Source organism: Nyctereutes procyonoides, unplaced genomic scaffold (assembly GCF_905146905.1).
Source record: "Nyctereutes procyonoides isolate TBG_1078 unplaced genomic scaffold, NYPRO_anot_genome, whole genome shotgun sequence".
Taxonomy (NCBI): Eukaryota; Metazoa; Chordata; class Mammalia; order Carnivora; family Canidae; genus Nyctereutes; species Nyctereutes procyonoides.
In genome coordinates, this window is record NW_026575125.1 from 57,555,858 (window position 1) to 57,575,699 (window position 19,842).

Consider the following 19,842-nt stretch of genomic DNA (forward strand, 5'->3'; position numbering starts at 1 on the left):
CTGGTTGAACCTTTCATCTTTTAGCAGGATGCTCTTTAACCACGTTTTTGAGTTTCTTTCAAATTTCTTATTGTGATTGAGTTCAAGGCTCAAAGCATTTTGGTCTGAAAATATGCAAGGGAGAATCCCAGTCTTTTGGTATCAGTGAGACCTGATTTGTGACCCAGTATGTGATCTATTCTGGAGAAAGTTCCATGTGCACTTGAGAAGAATGTGTATTCAGTTGCGTTCCGATGCAAAGTTCTGTATATATCTCTGAAATCCATCTGGTCCAGTATATCCTTGAAAGCTCTTGTTTCCTTGTAGATGTTGTGCTTGGAATATCTGTCATTTGCAGAAAATACCGTGTTGAAGTCTCCTACTATACATGTATTATTATCTAAGTGTCTTTACTTTGGTTATTAATTGATTGATATACTTGGCAGCTCCCGCATTCCGGGCATAAATATTCACGATTGTTAGGTCCACTTGTTGGACAGATCCTTTAAGTACAATACAGTGTCCCTCTTCATGTCTTACTACAGTCTTTGGGATATACTTTATTTGATATGAGGATTGCTACCCAAGCTTTCTCTTGAGGGCCATTTGAATTGTTTTTTTTTTAAATATTTTTTAATTTATTTATGATAGTCACACAGAGAGAGAGAGAGAGGCAGAGACACAGGCAGAGGGAGAAGCAGGCTCCACGCACCGGGAGCCCGATGTGGGATTCGATCCCGGGTCTCCAGGATCGTGCCCTGGGCCAAAGGCAGGCACCAAACCGCTGCACCACCCAGGGATCCCGGGCCATTTGAATTGTAAATGGTTTTCCAACCTTTCATTTTCAGGCTGGCGGTGTCCTTAGGTCTAAAATGCGTCTCTTGTAGACAGCAAATAGATGGGTCTTGCTTTTTTATGCAGTCTGAAACCCTGCATCTTTTTATGGGATCATTTAGTGCATTCACATTCAGAGTTACTATTGAAATATATGAATTTAGTGAGTGCATTCACATTCAGAGTTACTATTGAAATATATGAATTTAGTGTCATCATGATACCTATTCAGTCCCTGTTTTTGTGGATTATTTCTTTGGGCTTCCTATTTCTTTTACAGAGTCCCCCTTAATATTTCTTGCAGAGTTGGTTTGGTGGTCACATATTCTTTCAGTTTCTGCCTATCTTGGAAGCTCTTTATGTCTCCTTCTATTCTGAATGAGAGCCTTTCTGGATAAAGTATTCTTGGCTGCAGGTTCTTCTCACTTAGGACCCTGAATATATCCTGCCAGCTCTTTCTGGCCTGCCAGGTCGCTGTGGAGAGGTCTGCTGTTCATCTAACATTTCTCCCCATTGAAGTTAGGGATCAATTGTCTCTTGCTGCTTTAAAGATTTTATCTTTGGAATTTGCAAGTTTCACTATTAAATGTCAACCTGTTGAAGGGTTTTTATTGATTCGGGGGGATCTCTCTATCCTCTGGATCTGAATGCCTGTTTTCTTCCACCAGTTAGGGAAATTATCACTTATGATTTGTTCATATATGCTTTCTGGCCCTCTGGACTTCTTGGCGCTCTCTGGAACCCCAATTATACCTAGTTTTTTCCTTCTGAGGCTATCATTTATTTCCCTTAATCTTCCTTCACGGTGTTTTAATTGTTTTTCTCTTTTTTCCTCAGCTTCCTTCCTTGCCATCAACTTGTCTTCTGTGTCACTCACTGGTTCTCCTACCTCATTAACCCTCGTTGTTAGGACCTCCAGTTTGGATTGCATCTTATTTAATTGATTTTTAAGTTTGGCCTGATTAGATCTAAATTCTGCAGTCATGAAGTCTTTTGAATCCTTTATGATTTTTTCCAGAGCTACAAGTAGCTTTATAATTGTGCTTCTGATTTGGGTTTCTGACATCGAGTTGTAATCCAAATTCTGTAACTCTGTGGGAGAGAGTATGGTTTCTGATTCTTTCTTTTGTGGATAGTTCTTCTTTCTAGTCATTTTGCTCAGTGCAGATTGGCTGTATAAGCAGACTGAGTCAAGAACATCAATCATGGCCTAAGTAAATTTCACCCTAGATGATTCTGATGAGGTCAGAGACCAGAAATTGAAAACAAAGAATGTTATAAAACAAAAGGATCTCTAAAGTGAAAAACATATTTTAAAACAAGGTGTTATAAAATAAAAGGCCAAGAATCCCAAAAAAGAAGAGAAAGAAAAAGGGAAAAGAAAAGAAAAAGGGGGAGCTGGGAGACGGTGGTGGTGAGGAAGTTGTAGTGGAGGGAGAATGTAGTTTACCTGAGGGGTTCTAGAGGGTGATCCCCTTGTTTCTGAGTATATTAAGTTCTGTACGTTAGAAGATGTTAGAAGATGCTCTGTCCTGAGTTTATATAAACCAGAAATACTTATAGAAGGCCCCAACATTGACCACCAAAACCTAGGTAAAAGAGTGGAGCAGAATGGGAATGATGAATTTCACAGAATGAACGAGCACCATATACCAGTTGGTTCTGGGTGCATGCGGTTATGTTTTAGAAGGTATTAACTTCCACCATTGTATAACAAAATGAGGCAGAGAAAACAAAAAACCCATATCTTGTATATCTCCCAAAATTACATTGAGTATGGTGAAGGGAATCTAGAAGTGGAAAATATATCTAGGACCTGTAATTGTAGAAATATGAAAGTCACAAAGGAAGAATCTTAAAAATGAAGAGGTGGTAAAATATCGTAGTTAAGGTAGGAAAAGGGAAAAAAAAGTTGGAAATTTACAGTGCGATATAAAAATGAGTTTTACTGGAAAAAAGAAGAAAAGGAAAAAAATAGGAGGGGTACCCTCTGGTTGTATATATTGTAAATCTCTCGACTTCCTCTGGAGCTTTCTAGTGCTGCTTGGTCAAGAACTTGCTCTTCCCCTGTTCTTCCAGCTGGTCTTCTGGGGGAGGGGCCTGCTGTGCTGATTCTCATGCGTGTGCAGTTGGGGGAGATGCTCCACCCCCTGCCTGGTGCTGGGCTCAGTGGGAGCTGTTTACCCCATGAGGTGTCTGTCCCCTGGTGTCTCCGCTCCTCCCAGGCACACAGTGAAACAAGGGGGAACAACAACAATGGCAGTGGCCAGGTCTCCAGCTTTGGAGTCAGCTCCCGGCAGTAACTACCAGTCTCTCAGTCTGCACCTGCTTAGATGCTCCCAGGACGTTGCAGGTGTGGTGATCTTCACAGCTTGGGGGCGCCCAGCGCAGGAGAGTCCTTGCTGTCCTGTGCCCTCCCCGCCTCCACCTTTCCCGGGGGAGTGCAAGATCGTTGGCTGTGTCCACAGGGCGTGCTGGAATCCCAGGCCTGTGCTGCTGGAATCGTGCTTCGGAGGCACAGCTCCTGAAGGCAGCAGGGCACAGCCCCCTCCACCCGGAGTCCCAGCCTGACTGACGGGCTCCTCCCGAGGTCCCGCCGGGTGCGCGCTCCAGCCCTTTACCGAGTTTGGCCCACAGTCTGTAGCGCTCTCTCCCCTTGGGTGCACTTCCTGTATTAGTGACTCTGGGAAACCGAAGGCTCCACTGCCCCTCCTGCTATTCGGCTTAATTTCCCTGCTAAGCACCTTTCCATCCTGGAAGAATCCAGTGGGGATTTTTTAAAGTTCCTGCTTCTCTGGAACTAGGCTTTCCTGTCCGGAAGCTTTGGCCGCTGGGCTTTAGCCCGGCTCCTCACGAGGCCGCTGCCCCACTTGACTTTAAAAAAATTTTTTTTCCACCCTCCTACCTTGTTAGAAGTGAAAACCCTTCTCTCTGTAGTGTTCCAGCTGTTCTCTCTTTAAATCTCAGGTCGAATTTGTAGGTTTTCAGGATGGTTTGAAAGTAATCTAGGTAAGTTGGTGGGGCCAGGTGAGTTGAGGACCTCTATTCCTCCGCCATCTTCTCAGCTTCCCGAGTTTTTTTTTTTTAAATAATGAAATGATGTTAAAATTGGTCAAAGGCTTTTTCTGTATCTATTGAGACCATCATATGATTTTTATCCTTCATTTTGTAAATATGGTGTATCACATTTATTGATTTATATATGTCAAACCATCCTTGTATCCTGAGTATGAATCCCACTTGGCCATGATGAATGATCTTTTTAATATGCTGTTGAACTTGGTTTCCTCGTATTTTGTTAAGGATTTTACATCTATGTTCACCAAGGATATTGGCCTGTAGTTTTCTTTTCTTGTAATGGCTTTGACTGGCTTTGTTATCATGATAATGCCATCCTTGTAAAATGAGTTGTGAAATGTACTGTCTTCTCCCGATACATATAAATTTTCCAGTTTTCATCCTGTTATTGATTTCTAGTTTCATGAAGTTATGATCAGAAATTATCCTTAATATGATTTCAATTTTCTTAAATTTAGTATTTGTTTTTTTGTCAAGTAGATAATCTAGTCTAGATAATGTTCTGTGTGTGAAGAGGAAAAAACATATTATTCTGTTGCTAGTAGAAAGTTTTGTATATATTTTTTGGTCCATTTGGTTTATAGTGTTATACAAATTTGCTTTTTCCTTATTAATTTTCTGTCTGGATGATCTATGCATTGATAAAAATGGGGTGCTGAGGTCCCCTATTACTGTATTGCTGTCAATTTCTCACCTTGGTTATGCCAATCTTTGTATGTTTAGATGCTCCAGTGTTGGGTACATATATATTTACAATTTTATACCCTTCTGATGAATTTAACCCTGTATCATTATATAATTATCTTCTTTCTCTCCTGTCACAGTTTTTTTTTAATAAATTAATTTTTATTGGTGTTCAATTTAACAACATACAGAATAACACCCAGTGCTCATCCCGTCAAGTGTCCCCCTCAGTGCCCATCACCCATTCACCCCCACCCCCCGCCCTCCTCCCCCTCCACCACCCCTAGTTCATTTCCCAGAGTTAGAAGTCTTTATGTTCTGTCTCCCTTTCTGATATTTCCCACACATTACTTCTCCTTTCCCTTATATTCCCTTTCACTATTATTCATATTCCCCAAATGAATGAGAACATACACTGTTTGTCCTTCTCCGATTGACTTACTTCACTCAGCATAATACCCTCCAGTTCCATCAACGTTGAAGCAAATGGTGGGTATTTGTCGTTTCTAATGGCTGAGTAATATTCCATTGTATACATAAACCACATCTTCTTTATCCATTCATCTTTCGATGGACACCGAGGCTCCTTCCACAGTTTGGCTATTGTGGGCATTGCTGCTAGAAACATCAGGGTGCAGGTGTCCCGGCGTTTCATTGCATCTGAATCTTTGGGGTAAATCCCTAACAGCGCAATTGCTAGGTCGTAGGGCAGGTATATTTTTAACTCTTTGAGGAAACTCCACACAGTTTTCCAGAGTGGCTGCACCAGTTCACATTCCCAACAACAGTGGAAGAGGGTTCCCTTTTCTCCGCATCCTCTCCAACATTTGTGGTTTCCTGCCTTGTTAATTTTCCCCATTCTCACTGGTGTGAGGTGGTATCTCATTGTGGTTTTGATTTGTATTTCCCTGATGGCAAGTGATGCAGAGCATTTTCTCATGTGCATGTTGGCCATGTCTATGTCTTCCTCTGTGAGATTTCTCTTCATGCCTTTTGCCCATTTCATGATTGGATTGTTTGTTTCTTTGCTGTTGAGTTTAATAAGTTCTTTATAGATTTTGGAAACTAGCCCTTTATCTGATATGTTATTTGCAAATATCTTCTCCCATTCTGTAGGTTGTCTTTGAGTTTTGTTGACTGTATCCTTTGCTGTGCAAAAGCTTCCTATCTTGATGAAGTCCCAATAGTTCATTTTTGCCTTTGTTTCTTTTGCCTTCGTGGATGTATCTTGCAAGAAGTTACTGTGGCCAAGTTCAAAAAGGGGGTAGCCTGTGTTCTCCTCTAGGATTTTGATGGAATCTTGTCTCACATTTAGATCTTTCATCCATTTTGAGTTTATCTTTGTGTATGGTGTAAGAGAGTGGTCTAGTTTCATTCTTCTGCATGTGGATGTCCAATTTTCCCAGCACCATTTATTGAAGAGACTGTCTTTCTTCCAGTGGACAGTCTTTCCTCCTTTATCGAATATTAGTTGACCATAAAGTTCAGGGTCCACTTCTGGGTTCTCTATTCTGTTCCATTGATCTATGCATCTGTTTTTGTGCCAGTACCACACTGTCTTGATGACCACAGCTTTGTAGTACAACCTGAAATCTGGCATTGTGATGCCCCCAGATGTGGTTTTCTTTTTTAAAATTCCCCTGGCTATTCGGGGTCTTTTCTGATTCCACACAAATCTTAAAATAATTTGTTCTAACTCTCTGAAGAAAGTCCATGGTATTTTGATAGGGATTGCATTAAACGTGTAAATTGCCGTGGGTAACATTGACATTTTCACAATATTAATTCTGCCAATCCATGAGCATGGAATATTTTTCCATCTCTTTGTGTCTTCCTCAATTTCTTTCAGAAGTGTTCTATGGTTTTTAGGGTATACATCCTTTACCTCTTTGGTTAGGTTTATTCCTAGGTATCTTATGCTTTTGGGTGCAATTGTCAATGGGATTGACTCCTTAATTTCTCTTTCTTCAGTCTCATTGTTAGTGTATAGGAATGCCATTGATTTCTGGGCATTGATTTTGTATCCTGCCACGCTACCAAATTGCTGTATGAGTTCTAGCAATCTTGGGGTGGAGGCTTTTGGGTTTTCTATGTACAGTATCATGTCATCGGCAAAGAGGGAGAGTTTGACTTCTTCTTTGCCAATTTGAATGCCTTTAATGTCTTTTAGTTGTCTGATTGCTGAGGCTAGGACTACCAATACTATGTTGAATAGCAGTGGTGAGAGTGGACATCCCTGTCTTGTTCCTGATCTTAGGGGAAACGCTCCCAGTGCGTCCCCATTGAGAATGATATTTGCTGTGGGCTTTTCGTAGATGGCTTTTAAGATGTCGAGGAAAGTTCCCTGTATCCCTACACTCTGAAGAGTTTTGATCAGGAATGGATGCTGTATTTTGTCAAATGCTTTCTCTGCATCTAATGAGAGGATCATATGGTTCTTGGTTTTTCTCTTGCTGATATGATGAATCACACATTGATTGTTTTATGAGTGTTGGACCAGCCTAGTGTCCCGGGGATAAATCCTACTTGGTCATGGTGAATAATTTTCTTAATGTACTGTTGGATCCTATTGGCTAGTATCTTGTTGAGAATTTTTGCATCCATGTTCATCAGGGATATTGGTCTGTAATTCTCCTTTTTGGTGGGGTCTTTGTCTGGTTTTGGAATTAAGGTGATGCTGGCCTCATAGAATGAATTTGGAAGTACTCCATCTCTTTCTATCTTTCCAAACAGCTTTAGTAGAATAGGTATGATTTCTTCTTTAAACGTTTGATAGAATTCCCCTGGGAAGCCATCTGGCCCTGGACTGTTGTGTCTTGGGAGGTTTTTGATGACTTCTTCAATTTCCTCCCTGGTTATTGGCCTGTTCAGGTTTTCTATTTCTTCCTGCTCCAGTTTTGGTAGTTTGTGGCTTTCCAGGAATGCGTCCATTTCTTCTAGATTGCCTAATTTATTGGCGTAGAGCTTTTCATAATATGTTTTTAAAATCGTTTGTATTTCCTTGGTGTTGGTAGTGATCTCTCCTTTCTCATTCATGATTTTATTAATTTGAGTCTTCTCTCTCTTCTTTTTAATAAGGTTGGCTACTTGTTTATCTATCTTATTAATTCTTTCAAAGAACCAGCTCCCGGTTCTATTGATCTGTTCCACAGTTCTTCTGGTCTCAATTTCGTTGAGTTCTGCTCGAATTTTAATTAACTCTCTTCTTCTGCTGGGCGTCGGGTCGATTTGCTGCTTCTTCTCTAGCTCCTTTATGTGTAAGGTTAGCTTTTGTATTTGAGTTCTTTCCAGTTTTTGAATGGATGCTTGTATTGAGATGTATTTCCCCCTCAGGACTGCTTTTGCTGCATTCCAAAGATTTTGAATAGTTGTATCTTCATTCTCATTAGTTTCCATGAATCTTTTTAATTCTTCCTTAATTTCCTGGTTGACCCTTTTATCTTTTAGCAGGATGGTCCTTAACCTGCACGTGTATGAGGTCCTTCCAAACTTCTTCTTGTGATTGAGGTCTAATTTCAAGGCGTTATGATCTGAGAATATGCAGGGGAAGATCCCAATCTTTTGGTATAGGTTCAGACCCAATTTGTGACCCAGTATGTGGTCTATTTTGGAGAAAGTTCCATGTGCACTTGAGAAGAATGTGTATTCAGTTGAGTTTGGATGTAAAGTTCTGTAGATATCTGTGAAATCTATCTGGTCCAGTGTATCCTTTAAAGCTCTCATTTCTTTGGAGATGTTGTGCTTAGAAGACCTATCGAGGGTAGAAAGAGCTAGATTGAAGTCACCAAGTATAAGTGCATTATTATCTAAGTATTTCTTCACTTTGGCTATTAATTGGTTTAAGTATTTGGCAGCTCCCACATTCGGGGCATATATATTGAGGATTGTTAATTCCTCTTGCTGCATAGATCCTTTAAGTATGATATAGTGTCCCTCTTCGTCTCTCACTACAGTCTTCGGGGTAAGTTTTAGTTTATCTGATATAAGGATGGCTACCCCTGCTTTCTTTTGAGGACCATTTGAATGGTAAATTGTTCTCCAACCTTTTATTTTCAGGCCGTAGATGTCCTTGTGTCTAATATGAGTCTCTTGTAGACAGCAAATAGATGGGTCCTGCTTTTTTATCCAGTCTGAAACCCTGCGCCTTTTGATGGGGTCATTAAGCCCATTCACGTTCAGAGTTACTATTGACAGATATGAGTTTAGTGTCATCATGATATCTATTTAGTCCTTGTTTTTGTGGATTGTTCCACTGAACTTCTTCTTAAAGGGGAGTTTTAAGAGTCCCCCTTAAAATTTCTTGCAGACCTGGTTTGGAGGTCACATATTCTTTCAGTTCCTGCCTGTCTTGGAAGCTCTTTATCTCTCCTTCCATTCTGAATGAGAGCCTTGCTGGATAAAGTATTCTTGGTTGCATGTTCTTCTCATTTAGGACCCTGAATACATCCTGCCAGCCCTTTCTGGCCTGCCACGTCTCTGTGGAGAGGTCTGCTGTTACCCTAATATTCCTCCCCATGAAAGTCAGGGACTTCTTGTCTCTTGCTGCTTTAAGGATCTTCTCTTCATCTTTGGAATTTGCAAACTTCACTATTAGATGTCGAGGTGTTGAACGGTTTTTTATTGATTTTAGGGGGGATCTCTCTATTTCCTGCATCTGAATGCCTGTTTCCCTTCCCAGACTAGGAAAGTTTTCAGCTAGGATTTGTTCAAATACATATTCTGGCCCTCTGTCCCTTTCGGCGCCCTCGGGAACCCCAATTAAACGTAGGTTTTTCTTCCTCAGGCTGTCGTTTATTTCCCTTAATCTATCCTCATGGTCTTTTAATTGTTTGTCTCTTTTTTCCTCAGTTTCCGTCTTTGCCATCAACTTGTCTTCTATGTCACTCACTCGTTCTTCCACCTCGTTAACCTTCGTCGTTAGGACTTCTAGTTTGGATTGGATCTCATTCAATTGATTTTTAATTTCTGCCTGAATGAATCTAAATTCTGCTGTCATGAAGTCTCGTGAGTCCTTAATGCTTTTTTCTAGAGCCACCAGTAGCTGTATAATAGTGCTTCTGAATTGGCTTTCTGACATTGAATTGTAATCCAGATTTTGTAACTCTGTGGGAGAGAGGGCTGTTTCTGATTCTTTCTTTTGACGTGAGGTTTTCCTTGTAGTCATTTTGCTCAGTGCAGAGTGGCTAAAAACAAGTTGTATTGGGAAAAGGAGAGAGAGAGAGAGAAGGGAAGAAAAGACAAAGAGAAAAAAGAAAAAGAAAAAAAAGGAAAAAAGAAGAAAAAGAGAAAAAGAAAGAAAGGTGAAAAAAGGGGGGGAAGCAATCAGAAATCAAAAAGAAAAGAAAAAAGAAAAAAACAAAAAAACACGGGTGAGTATCTTCTGAATCTGTAGACTTTAAGTCCCTTGACTTCCCCTGGAACTGGTCCGTCCAGCTGGTCTTCTGGGGGAGGGGCCTGCTGTGCTGATTTTCAGGTGTTAGCACTTGGGGGAGCTGCTCTGCCCCTGCCTGCTGCAGGGCTCAGCGGGGGTTGTTTACCCCGTGAGGCCCCAGGAGGAACAGCCGCAGTTGGCTATGGCAACTCTGGAAGCCTGGATTCAGCCTCCGCAGGAACTACGGGGCTCTCCGTCTGCAGGGCCTGGAGGCTCCGGGGCGGGGCCGCTGATCTGCTCAGCTCGGGGCAGGATCGTCCTTGCTGTCCTGGGCCCTCCCGGCCTCTGCCTGTCCCAGGGGGAGGCCGGATCCTGGGCTGTGTCCCGGCGCCCTGTGCTCCCGGCCTGCGCTGTTGGATTTGCGCTCCGGGCCGCGCAGCCCCCTCCGCGGAGCCGCCGCCCGAGCCCCTCCGAGCTGCTCTGGGTCCCGCCGTGCGCGCTGCAGCCCTTAGGGAGTTCGGCGCATTCTCCTGCGCGCGCAGGTGTCTGTTAGTGTCCCAGGGAATCCGAGGGCATCCTCGCCCTCCTGGGTCCTGTTCCAACTCCCTGCGAGCCCCTTTCCCCCCCGGGAATGTTGGTGCAGCTCCTGCTTCTCCGGGACGGGGCTCTCCTGTCCTGGGGACACTCGCCCCGGCCTCAGCCCGGCTCCTCGCTGGGCCCCTCCCCCTCGGAGGCCTTTTGTTTCTTTATTTCTTTTTCCGTCTTCCTACCTTGATAGAAGCGCGAACTCTTCTCACTGTAGCATTCCAGCTGTTCTCTCTTTAAATCTCAGGCCGAATTCGTAGATTTTCAGGATGATTTGAAGGTTATCTAGGGAATTTGTTGGGGACAGGTGATTTGGGGCCCCTACTCTTCCGCCACGTTGCCCCTCCTCTCCTGTTACAGTTTTTGACTTAAAGTCTCTTTTGTCTGCTATAGTATAGCACCCTTAATTGCTTTTGATTTTTATTTGCATGGAATATCTTTTAGTATTCCTTTGCTTTCAGCCTATGTGTATCCATAAATCTGAAGTGATTGTCTTACATGCAGCATGTAGTTGTGTTTTGTTTTAAAATCCATTCATCCACTCGATGCCTGTTGGTTGGAGAATTTAATCTATTCACAGTTATATGACTGATAGGTAAGGATGTACTATACCATTTTGTTAATTGTTTCCTGGCTGTTTTGTAGTTTCTTTGTTTCTTTTTCTCCTTGCTATTTTCTTTTGTGATTTGATGTTTTGTGTAGTGGTGTGCTTTTATTTCTTTATCTTTTGTGTATCTGCTTGAATTTATTTTTATATTTTTGAAGATTTTATTTATTTGTTTGACACAGAAAGAGAGTGCACGCATAAGCAGGGGCAACAGCAGAGGGAGAGGGAGAACAGGTTCCTTGCTGAGCAGGAAGCCCAGTGAAGGCTCAATCCCAAAACCCTGGGATAATGGCCTGAGCTGTAGGAAGACACTTAACCAACTGAGCCACCCAGGTGTCCCTTGAGTTCATTTTTTAATTCGTGGTTACCATTGACCTTTCATTAAACACATTTGTATTATTCTATCTGAAGCTAGTCAGAAGGCAACTTTGGATACATACAAAAATGTCACCCTATCTCTTCCCCTCGGTATTTTATGGTTTTGATTTCACAATTTACACCTTTTCATGGTATATTCATTAATAATTATTTTAGCTATGGTTATTTTATATTTTTATGGCTATTTTAATGATTTGTCTTTTAACCTTTATATTAGAGTTAAAAGTGATTTACTCACTACCATTACAGTATTGTAGTATTTTAAGTGGTTATATAGTAACCATTACCCATGATTTTTATTTACTTTCATATGTGTCCATATTACTAATCAGAATATTTCCATTTTAGCTTGAAGAACTCCCTTCAACACTTTTTTTTAAAATTTTTATTTACTTATGATAGTCACAGAGAGAGAGAGAGAGAGGCAGAGACACAGGCAGAGGGAGAAGCAGGCTCCATGCACCGGAATCCCGACGTGGGATTCGATCCCAGGTCTCCAGGATCGCGCCCTGGGCCAAAGGCAGGCGGTAAACCGCTGCGCCACCCAGGGAGCCCCCTTCAACACTTTTTTTGTAAGACAGTTCTCCTGGTGATGGACTCTGTCAGGTTTTGCTCGATGGCAAAGTATCTCTCCTTCATTTCTAAAGGATGGCTTTGCTAAGTAAAGCAATCTTGGTCCATCATTTTTTCTTTTTCTACCAGGAGTTTAAATATATCATCCTACAAAGTCTTGATATACAAGGTTTCTGCTGAGACATCCACTGATAGCTTTATAGGGGTTCCCATGAAAATAACTAACCTATTTTCTCTTGCTGCTTTCAGAATTCTTTGTCTTTGATTTTTAAAGATATGTATGTATTTGATAGGCAGAGAGCACAAGCAGGGGGAGCAGGAGGCAGAGGGAGAGCAAGATGTGGGGCTCAATCTCAGGACCTTGGGATCATGACCCAAGGTGAAGGCAGATGCTTAACAAACTGAGCCACCTAGGCACCCTGTCTTTGATTTTTTAAAGTTTGATTATAACGTGTCTTGGTGGGGGCACCTGGGTGGCTTAGTCAGTTAAGCATCCAAGTCTTGATTTCAGCTTAGGTCATGAACTCAGGGTTGTGAGATGAACCCCATGTTGGGCTCTGTGCTGGGCATGGATCCTACTTATGATTCTCTCTCTCCCTCTACCCCTCTCTCCCTAACTTGTGCATGCTCTGTCTCCTCTCTAAAAAAATAATGTGTCTTGGTGAATTCTTCTTTTGGTTTAACCTATTTGGGGACTTTTGGCCTTCATATATCTGAATGTCCATATGTCTCATCAAATTTGGGAAGTTTTCAACCATTATTTTTTTAAATAAGCTTTCTTCCCCTTTCTTCTCCTTCTTTTATTCCCATAATGCATATATTCTTATGCCTGATAGTGTCTTACAGGTTCCATGAGCTGTCTTTACTATTTCATTTGTTTTTCTTTCAGTTCCCTTAACTGGGTAATTTCAAAGGACCTGTCTTTGTGTTTGTAGATTCTTTCTTCTGCTTGATTAAGAATGCTGTCAATATTGTCTCTATTGTTTTTCATTTCCTTGTGTTCTTTAGCTCCAGAATTTCTATTTGGTTCTTTTTTTTTTATTTGGTTCTTTTTTATGGTTTATTTTTGTTTAACTTCTTGTTTTGTTTATATATTGTACTCTTGATTTTGTTAAGCTATTTATCTGTGTTCTCTTACTGTTTACTGAGCTTCCTTAAAACAATTATTTTGAGGTAGTTTTTTTAATAGGTATCTATTTCTTTGCAGGTAGTTATTGGAATATTGTTCCTTGAATGGTGTCATTTTTCCTTGAGCTTTTATGTGCATATTTGATGGAGCTGTCATCTTTTCCAGACTATATGGACTGGTTTCAGTGAAGAAAGACCATCACCTGTAGATTGGTGCAAGGGTGCTTGATGGGTGGGATGAGGCAGTTCTAGCTCCAGAGTAGATGCAGTAGCATGGTCCCTGTGCACCTCTGTTACCTGTCATCAGAATCAGAATACATTAAAGGGGTGTTTGGTGGTCAAGCCCACAGGTGTCTGCAGTGGCAGTGAGGGCTGTTGGGGTCTTCAGTGGTGAAGGCGCTTGGGGCCTCCTGGTCTCTTTTCCTCCCATGGTGGAAGTCATGGCTGAGAGGATCTTTCCAGTCCCTGGATTCAGCCTGTGAGCACACTTACAATGGCTATGTCAATGATGTTTTATGCATGGGTGCCCATGGAGTAGCAATGGAGCCAGAATCTGGGGTGGAGGCATGCATGAAGCCCCTAGGGTTGCTCTGGGGTCTGGGGTAGTGGTAGTATTAGTGCTTGGGGTACAAGAACCCCTACTGTAGTGTTGGTAATGGTGTGTGAGGTAAGGTCCTTGCAGAACAGCCATGGAGCTGGGGAGCAGAGCACAGGCTTGCACAAAGCTACAGAGGCTCTGAGATCTGAGGCACAGGTACTCCTGCTGTTGAAATGACCCCATCACCCTTTGTGAAAGAACTCACAGAGCAGTTACAAAGCAAGGGTCCAGGGAGTGGCTTGTGAGATGCATGGATGAGCCTGCTATGGCAGTAGCTTGGGTGTCCTAAGTTTCAGCACTTGTGGAGCAGCTGTGGACCTGAGTTCTAGAGGGCTGGTGTACCCGCTGCAGCAGTGCTGCAATTCCTGTGAGTACTTGAGGAGTGGCCATGGAACCAGGGTCCAGAGTACAGGTGTGTATGAAATGATAGTGTCTCAGAGTCTAGGATATGGGATACCCTGCAGTGTTGGTGGCTCTGGTTTTGGAGGTGCTGGTGCATGAAGAATGGCCATTGAGTCAGGGTCTGGAGCATGAGTGTGCATTCAGTGGTTGTGAAGCTGGGGTCTGTTGTGCAGGTGCACATGAAGTGGCCATGGCTCTAGGATCTAGGGCAAGCACAGGTTTGGCAGGGAGGGGGATGGCAGACCTGGTATGGTGTGGCACAACAGTGGTTGTTTCATATGAAGTTCTCAGCAGTGTCTCACTCTATAGGGAATCTGTGGTGGTGATAGCTGTTGGTTACTTCAGTTGCAAAAGCTGCCAGTATCATCTGCAGAGCAGGCTGCTGGGGTCGGTCCCACACAACAAACATTATGGAGTGCTCTGCTATAAAAGAAGTGGGAATTTGTGGCTGCCTTGGGAGTGTTGAGGTCCTCAGAGGTAAAAACTGCAAGGTTCCTCCATTGAGCAGGACACTGGGAACTTTATTGTTACCTGCCACATGGCTGATACTGATAACCTTTGCCCATTTTCTTTGTTCTTAGTCTTTTCCAGATGTCCCAGCCATGCTGCTTTCCCCAGTAATCCTTCTGTGAGATTATTCTCCTTTTTTTATTTTATTGTGTGGTTGCATGTTCTTAATTAGACTCTTGAGCTCTACCAGTGTTGTTTTCATTCAAACATACTGTCTGTCTGTTTGTTTTTGTGGTAAGAAAAAGGCTGTCTTTTCTACTTTGCCATATTTCTGACATCACTAATATGGTCTTTTTTTCTTTGTATCTTGTAATATTTTTTGGCTTAAAGCCCTTTTTCATGTGATATTGTATACCTACCCTTGGTCTTTTAAAATTACTACTTGCTTGGAATAACTTTTTCCATCCTTTCACTTTCAGTCTATTTACCTTTGGTTATAAAGGGAGTTGCTTATAGATAGCATAAAAAATAGATGATAAAGGGGCTTTCAGGGAAGATGGCAGAGTGGGAGGACCCTAGGCTCACTTCTTCCCGCAGATAAACTAGATAACACTCACATCAGTGTAATAACCTGGAAAATGACCTGAAGACTGGCAGAATAAACTCCACAACTAAATGCAGAGAAGAGGCCATGTCAAATAGGGTAGGAAGGGTGGAGACACAGTCAGGAACTAAAGGGGCTCCTGAGACTGTCTGCGGGAGAGAAGGAAGGCTTAAGCATGAAAAGGGGAGTGAAACAAACCCCACACTAGGAAGTTTGCACAGAGAATACAAAACCCGCATATCATTTGCCTTTAAAAACCAGAGGGGCCAAATTTCATGAACTCTTATAACTTCAGGACTTAAAACCTGAAATTTTTAAAAATCAGCAGGTTCAGCTCTGGAAGAGCTGGTGGACAAGAAGAAACTGAGTACCTACCCTTAAATAAACAGCGCAATAAACAGCCTGAGAAGATACAGTATAGAAGCAGCAGTTTGAAAGGTGCCTGGGACATATGGGAGGGAGTTATTTATTAATCTCAGAGCATGTCCTGGAGGGACAGAACTAACAAACAACTCCAGAAACAAAGGAGCTAGATGCCATTTCTTTCCCCAGCACTAGAGTTGGACTTGCTATGTAAATTGCTAGCAGTGCCACTTAAATCCTCCATGCATTGCTTCTGCCAGTTCACTGCTCCAGATACCCCATCTCAGTCTGTCACTGCAGGGCCCCTCCCACAGAGGACCACAGGCACACAAAGTTTGCTGTCAACACAGTGACACCAACCAATACCTCCTTCCCCCATGGTGCTCCAGTAGATGTGCACTCTTCAATATGCTTTTGGCCAAAGCCCATACAGGATGATGCCACAGGTCTGGTAGTGTGCAAGCAGCTCCTATAATGGCTAGCAGCACACCAAAGTGTGTGCCTTAGGAGAGAGGGAAAGATAACCACAAACACCACTTGGACTAAGGTCTCAGCAGATGGCTAGAAGCAGACTATTGGTCTGACTTCAGGCTTTGCCCACCAGTGAAGGCTTCTCAGGGACAACATGGGGAAAGCACCCAGAAGTTACATGCTATTGCATCTCTGGCAAATGCCTGTTCTGACTTAACTTAAGCTCAAGGCATCCTCATATTGCCCTGCACCACAGGGAGAAAGAGCTACTGACAAAAGGCAAAGAACCAATAGGGATGACAGGACTGAGGGGAAAAGGTAGCTTAGTCACAGTGGCAGAGTGTGTGAATTACACATAGGAGACATCCCTGAAGTGCCAGGTTCTGAACAGGGGATAGTGCACAGTAGGGCACTATAGGACTCTTCTCCTTAAGGCTATTACTTTCAAGTGCAGGGGACAGATCTGTCTTTCCTAACACAGAGAAACAGATACAGAGAGTAAGGCAAATGAGGATACAGAGGAGTATGTCCCAAAAAAAATAACAGAATTACAGTAAGAGACCAAAGTGAAACACAGATAAGTAATTTGCCTGATAGTTTTTTTTTGCCTGATAGTTTAAAGAAATGATTATACTCATTGGGCTTGAGAAGAGTGGAAGACATCAGTGAGACCCTTATGAAAGATACAGAGCACACATAAAAGAACCAGAGATGAAGAATACAATACATGAAATTTAAAATATATTAGATGGAATATATAGTAGACTGGATGAGGCAGAAGAATGAGTCAGTGATCTGGAGGAGAGAGTAATATAAAGTAATCAAGCTGAAGTAGGCGAGAGGAAAAAATGTGCAAAACAAGAATAGACTTAAGGAGCTCAGTGGTGCTATAAAGTATAATAACATTTGATCCCATATGGATCCCAGAAGAAGAGAGAAAAGGGGAAGAAAATTTATTTGAGGCAGTAATAGCCTAAAATTTCCTGAATTTGAGGAAGAAAACAGAAATCCAGATTCAGGAGGTAGAGAGATCCCACAATAAAATCAACCCAAGGAGGTTCACATCAAGATCAACTCAAGAAAATTTATTTGAGGCAGTAATAGCCTAAAATTTCCTGAATTTGAGGAAGAAAACAGAAATCCAGATTCAGGAGGTAGAGAGATCCCACAATAAAATCAACCCAAGGAGGTTCACATCAAGATAAGATGGCAAAAAAAGTAGTGAGAAACAGAATTTTAAAAGCTACAAGAGAACAGAAGACAGTTACATAAAAGGGAACCTTCATAAGGCTATCAGCTGATTTTTCAACAGAAACCTGCAGGCAAGAAGAGAGCGGCATGATACATTCAAGTGCTGAATGGGAAAATTTTGCAGCCAAGAATACTCTATTCAGCAAGGCTATCATTCATAATATAAAGAGATAGTGTTTGCTCAAACAAAAGTTCAAAGAATTCATAAAGACTAAATCAGTCCTGCAAGAAATTTTAAAGGTGAGTCTTTGAGTGGAAAGGAAAGACCACAAGCAAGAGTAAGGAAAGTAGGAAGCACAAAAGTAGTAAAAGTAAGTATATGTGTAAAAATCAGTAAAGGGACTCCCAAAATAAAAGAATGTAAAGTGTGACACCATATACTTAAAAAGTGAGGAGGAGAGAAGTCAAGAATGGGTTCAAATTTAACCAACCATCAAATTAGTATAGACCACCATATACAGAAGATCTTATATATAATCCAAATAGTAACCAAAAATTAAAAAAACAGTAATAGATATGCAAAAGATAGAGAGAAAGGAATCAAGGTTTATCACTAAAGAAAGCCAACTAATCATAAGAGAAAAGAGCAAGGTAAGAAAGGGATACAGAAAAAAACTACAAAAATGATAAAACAAGTAACAGAATGGTTATAATAAATACATACCTATCAATAATTACTTTGAATGTAAATGGACTAAATGATCCAATCAAAAGACATAGGGTGACAAAATGGATTAAAAAAGACCTATCTAGGGGATCCCTGGGTGGCGCAGCGGTTTGGCGCCTGCATTTGGCACAGGGCGCGATCCTGGAGACCCGGGATCGAATCCCACATCGGGCTCCCGATGCATGGAGCCTGCTTCTCCCTCTGCCTGTGTCTCTGCCTCTCTGTCTCTGTGACTATCATAAATTAAAATAAAAAAAAGACCTATCTAAAAAAAAGACCTATCTATATGCTGCCTATAAGAGACTCATCTCAGACTTAAAGACACATGCAGATACAAATTGAGGGGATGGATAAGCATTTATCAGGCAAATGGATGTGAAAAGAAAGCCAGGATAGCAATACTTATATCAGAAAAAAAGACTTTAAAATAAGGACTGTAACAAGAGACAAAGAAGAATATTATATAATAATCAAGGGGAGAATCCAATAAGATATAACAATTGTAAATATTTATACACCCAACAAGGGAGCATTCAATACTTAAAGTAGCCAATAATAAACATAAAGGAAGTAATAGATAGTAATTGTAGGGGATTTTCACACCCCACTGATATTGATCACAGATCATCCAAACAGAAAATCAACAAGAAAACAGTGTCTTTGAATGACACACTAGACCAGAGAGATTCAACAGATATATGTTCAGAGCAATCCATCCTAAAACAGCAAAAAAAAAAAAAAAAAAAAACCAAACAGCAAAATACACATTCTTTCCAAGTGCACATTGAACATTCTCCGGAACAGATTACATATTAGGCCACAAAACAAGTATCAACAAATTCAAAAAGATCAAAGTTACACTGCTCATCTTTTCTGACAATAACGCTATGAAACCAAAAGTCAACAAGAAAAAAAATCTGGAAAGACCAAGAAGCAAGAAAAATCTCAAGGGACCAACTTTCCATCTAAAGAAACTAGAAAAAGAGGAACAAACAAAACAAAACAAAAAAAAAAAAAAGAAAGAAAGTTAAAAATAGAACTATCCTACAATCCAGCAATTATACTGCTAGATATTTATCCACAGCATACAAAAGCACTGATTTGAAGAGGTACATGCACCCCAGTGTTTATAGCAGCAGTGTCTTCAGTAGTCAAAATATGGAAAAAGCCCAGATATCCACTGACAGATGAATGGATAAAGACGATGTGGTATATATATGACTATTACTCAGCCTACAAAAAGAATGAAATCTTACCATTTGCAATGATGTGGATGGAACTAGAGGGTACTATGCTAAACAAAATCAGTCAGAAAAAGACACATACAATATGATTTCACTCATATGTGGAATTCAAGAAACAAAACTGCTGAACAGAGGGGAAGGGAGAAGAAATTAAAAGAAGATAAAAATAGAGAAGGAGAGAAACCATAAGAGACTCTTAACTATAGGAAACAAACTGAGGGTTGCTGGGGGGGGAGGTGGGTGGGGAGATGGTATAAACTGGGTACTTGGTATTAAGAAGGGAACTTGATGGGATGAGCACTGGGTGATATGTGCTACTGGGTGATGAATCACTAAATTGTACTCCTGAAAATAATAATACAGTATCTGTTAACTAAATTGAATTGAAGTAAAATTTTTTAAAAATAATTATATCACTAATTAAAATAGTGGTTTCTTAGTCTTCAAGTATGTATGGCCAGTGAATTTGCAATAGAGTATCCTACCCTTAATTTACCTTTATCATTAAGAGTCCTTCTTAAAGATTACCCTAATCTCTCCTGTAAATGAAAGTTATTTGCTTTTTTGCATTTCTG

At 41.3% G+C, this 19,842-nt stretch overlaps 1 protein-coding gene across 2 annotated transcripts in view; it reads right to left on the reverse strand.

The window, feature by feature from the left end:
• Positions 1–19,842, reverse strand: part of ZDHHC15 (zinc finger DHHC-type palmitoyltransferase 15) — a 173,531-nt gene that overhangs the window by 79,416 nt on the left and 74,273 nt on the right. The gene's annotated exons all lie outside the window — the stretch shown is intronic.